Genomic DNA, 5012 nt, shown 5'->3' with positions numbered 1-5012 from the left:
CGAATCGACCTTGTTCCAGGAGCAACTCCTCTCGCTAAATCACCCTATCGGTTGGCTCCTGCTGAAATGCAGGAATTGTCCAGCCAACTCAGTGAGCTTCTGGACAAGGGATTTATCCGACCTAGCTACTCGCCATGGGGAGCTCCGGTGCTCTTTGTCAAAAAGAAGGAAGGATCTTTCAGAATGTGCATCGATTACAAAGAGTTAAATAAACTCACTGTTAAAAACCGCTACCCACTCCCACGAATCGATGATCTGTTCGACCAGCTCCAAGGAGCCAGTTATTTTTCTAAAATAGATCTACGGTCCGGATACCACCAACTCAAAGTCCGGGAAAATGATATTCCTAAAACTGCTTTCCAAACCCGCTACGGACATTATGAATTCGTCGTAATGCCCTTTGGTCTAACAAATGCACCTGCCGCATTTATGGACCTAATGAATCGAATCTGTCGACCGTTCCTTGACAACTTCGTCATTGTGTTTATCGATGACATCCTCGTCTATTCTCGAAGCAAAGAGGAGCATGGCCAACATCTCCAACAAGTCCTAGAAACACTGCGATCGGAAAAACTGTACGCCAAACTCTCCAAGTGTGAGTTTTGGCTCCGGAGTGTGAATTTCCTAGGCCACGTAGTTAGCCAAGACGGAATTCATGTGGATCCCTCTAAGGTCAAAGTTGTGGAAGGATGGACAACTCCGACCACGCCCACAGAAATTCGTCAGTTCTTAGGCCTAGCAGGCTACTATAGGAGATTCATTCAAAACTTCTCTAAGATCGCCAAGCCGCTTACCTCACTTACGCAAAAGGGCGTACCATTCAAATGGACAGACAAACAAGAGATTGCGTTTTGGACCTTGAAGCAAGCTCTCTGTAGCGCTCCTGTGCTATCTCTACCTGAAGGAACGGAAGATTTTGTAGTCTACTGTGACGCGTCGAATCAGGGCTTAGGTTGCGTTCTCATGCAACGTGGAAGGGTGATAGCATACGCATCCCGCCAACTAAAGACGCACGAAGTAAATTATACGACCCATGACCTAGAATTGGGAGCCGTGGTCTTCGCTCTGAAAATTTGGAGGCACTACCTGTACGGTACAAAGTGCACCATCTTCACGGACCACAAGAGTCTCCAGCACATCTTGAACCAGAAGGAGCTGAACATGAGACAACGAAGATGGGTTGAATTGCTAAACGACTACGAGTGCGAGATCAAGTACCACCCAGGCAAGGCCAACGTGGTAGCTGATGCATTAAGTCGGAAGGAGTATTCTAATCGTCGTGCGAAAACTCTCTCGATAACCATTCGATCTCATCTGGCCACTCAAATTGCAACAGTCCAGTCGGAGGCCATAAGGACGGAAAATAGAACTAGTGAGGCATTGCACGAGATGGAGAAGAACCTAGAAGCAAAGGAGGATGGGGTATACTACTTCATGAACCGTATTTGGGTCCCAAAAATCGGAGGATTTAGGGAGGTTGTTTTGAAGGAAGCCCACAAGACGCGATACTCCATTCATCCTGGTTCGGACAAGATGTATTTGGATATTAAACAACACTATTGGTGGCCTAACATGAAGGTGGAAATCGCGACCTACGTTAGTAAGTGCCTTACGTGCGCCAAAGTGAAGATGGAATACCAGAAACCCTCAGGATTGTTGCAGCAACCGGCAATCCCTGAGTGGAAATGGGAGGGGATTTCTATGGATTTCGTGACCAAGCTACCCAAGACGTCGGACGGACTGGACACCATATGGGTAATAATCGACCGACTGACGAAATCTGCCCATTTCCTGCCAATCAAAGAATCCTACAAGATGGAGAGATTGACGCGTTTGTACCTACGAGAAATTGTGAGACTCCATGGAGTGCCAAAATCTATTATCTCGGATAGGGACAGTAGGTTCACATCGCGCTTTTGGCAATCACTCCACAAGGCAATGGGAACTCATCTCGACATGAGCACCGCGTATCACCCACAAACGGACGGCCAAAGTGAGCGAACCATTCAAACGCTTGAAGACATGCTTCGTGCATGTGTGATAAACTTTGGGAAGTATTAGGATACCCACCTACCTTTGATCGAGTTCTCATATAACAATAGTTACCATTCGAGCATCAAGGTGGCTCCTTTCGAAGCACTGTACGGGCGTAAATGTAGATCACCGTTATGTTGGGCTGAAATAGATGATACCCAGCTAGCGAGAACACATATGTCGGACAAGGCACTAACGGGACCGGAGATCATTCGCGAAACCACTAAAAAGATAGTTCAAATCAGAGCTCGATTGCAAGCATCGCGTGACCGACAAAAGAGCTACGCCGGCAAACGGCGAAAGCCCTTAGAATTCCAGGTCGGTGATCGAGTACTGTTGAAAGTCTCACCCTGGAAAGGGGTTATACGTTTCGGAAAACGGGGAAAGCTAAACCCGTGATACATTGGACCTTTCGAAATCGTCGCCCGAATAGGTCCGGTAGCCTACAGACTACAACTACCCGCAGAGCTAAACGGTGTACACCCCGTGTTTCATGTCTCTAACCTGAAGAAGTGTCTATCAGATGAAACCCTTGTCATTCCTCTTGAAGAAATCGAAATCAATGAGAATCTCCTATTCGTTGAAAAACCAATCGAAATCATGGACAGGGAGGTGAAGCGTACTAAGCAAAGTCGCATCCCGATCGTGAAGGTACGGTGGAACGCAAAGCGTGGGACAGAATTCACGTGGGAACGTGAAGACCAAATGAAGCAAAAGTACCCTCACCTATTCTAACGTTCTCAAATCTAGCTTTCAAACAGAATTTCGGGCCGATTGGTCATCAAACAATTGGAAACCCTAGAAGTGAATCAAAACTTAAGAGCATGTGTGATACCTACTATTATGACATCAAAAACTTCAATCAAATACATCCTACAAGTGCTACAAATGGTCATCAAACAATTGGAAACCCTAGAAGTTCTTGTTTAGATCCACTTTGGACTAGGACTTCCTTATTGGACCCAAATGGACTAATAAGCTTCCAATTTGACTATCATGGGCATAGAACCCTAATTGGGCTCTATTTGGACCCGCATTAATTTATTTCAACATTTTGGGCCATATTGGGCCTAGAATGAAATGAATTAAAAGCTTTGATCCATGAATAACCTAAACTAGTCCAACAAATATGTAAAAATCATACTATATTCTTTTATGTTAAAACTCATCCAAACTAACTCTAATATGGGGCTTAGGGGCAAAAAGCCCAAAATTTTCCTTTTCCTTCAAGATTCTCGGCCCAAGGCCCAAGTCCAAGAAGAAGTGGTGAGGAGTTGACTTTGGTTTGCCACCTCATTATTGTCTTTTGGATTTCCATGCAACATATCACATACCTCCATGCAAGTATCACTTCAAAGATCACTTCTTCTTTTCCCTCCTTCACTCTCGGCCATCTCAAACGCATACACATCTCACAAACTCTCTCAAGAACACTCAAGAAAACTTCCTCCCTCTCCACTCAAAGATCTCAAAATTTAAGAAGCTTTCAAGAGGATATTTCCACAAACTCTTCATCTAAGGTAAGATTATGCTTGGATCTATGACTTAGGTTCTTTGTGTTATCAAAATCTTTTCCTAATCCATGCAAAAATCGTGATCTTACCTCTTAGAAGCATACCAAACTCGAGATCTTCAAGAAAAGGGTGCTAAGGCCAAAAATCACCAAGTTTTCTTCCATCTTTTCTTCAAAAACCGAAATCACACCCTAAGGTGAGCTTCATACCCCCTATTTTCTGTTTTTATGAGTTTTGGGGGGGAGGGGGGGAATACAAGTGAAAGTGTAGATCTATATATGTTTTGTATGCCTTGTACGATTTCTATGCTTATATGTGTGTGTTTGTGTGTTATAATGTTGGATCTAGCCTTAAAACCCCTAAAAACTGAGATATACTTTATGATTAAAGCCTCGCAACCCTAAACCTTGATATGTGCCAATGAGGGAACTTTCCCTGTCCACATCTCGTGAGGTGTTTTGGCAACCTTCTTAGTCGGGACTAGATTAAGGATATGGGTGGCAGTCTCTAAGGCATAACCCCATAATGATATAGATAACGAAGCTTGACTTATCATGGAATGAACCATGTCCAACAAGGTTCGATTATGCCTCTCAGCCATACCATTCAACTGCGGTGTCCTAGGTGGCAGCAATTGCGAAACAATTCTGCATTCCTTGAGGTAGTCGTGGAACTCGATACTAAGATACTCACCACCGCGATCGGATCAGAGCATCTTTATCTTCCGGTCCAACTAATTCTCCACTTCTAGTTTAAACTCTTTGAACTTTTCAAAGGTTTCTAACTTGTGCTTGATTAAGTGGGTATACCTATATCTGCTATAATCATCGGTAAAAATCACATATAAGCGGTTTTCATCCCTTGTGGTGGATCTAAAGAGCTCACTTACATCTGTATGTATGAGATCCAATAAACCTGGTGGGGTTGAGCCAAAAGAACATCCTATGTTCTCATGCAAACCCTAATGGTTGGATCTAGGTTTCACTAATTGTACATGTAATCATCCAAGCCTTATAAACCCTAGATCTAATGAGAAGAATTCGAAACTATAAGAAACAAATCAGATCTAGATCATTACCTCTTGTTGCTTGCTTAAATCTTCTTGTCTTTGAATCTTAGAGTCACAAGTGTCACTCCTCTAATGTCTTACAAACACCAATAGCAAAAGAATGATCTTGGAGAGAGGTTGGAGGCTTCTTGAATTTGGCTCTATAGCTCTTAGGAATTTGGTAGTCTAAATTATGGAACTTTAGGGTCCTATTTATACTTAAGTTGTTAGGGTTTCAGTCAAAAACCCTAATGGGCTGCTTAGGCCTTAAGCTATCCAAGGAAGCTTCTAGAATAAGGCCTTAGGGCAGAAATTAGGGATGGACACATCCTAATTTCTTCCTAGCCTAGTTTAAGAGGCTCCTCGGCCCAATACTTATCTATCACACATTTGAAAGTTTAAGTCCCTATCATTAA

The sequence above is a fragment of the Lactuca saligna genome, chromosome 2 (assembly GCF_052625555.1).
Source record: "Lactuca saligna cultivar CGN05327 chromosome 2, ASM5262555v1, whole genome shotgun sequence".
NCBI lineage: Eukaryota > Viridiplantae > Streptophyta > Magnoliopsida > Asterales > Asteraceae > Lactuca > Lactuca saligna.
This window is presented reverse-complemented; position numbering follows the sequence as displayed.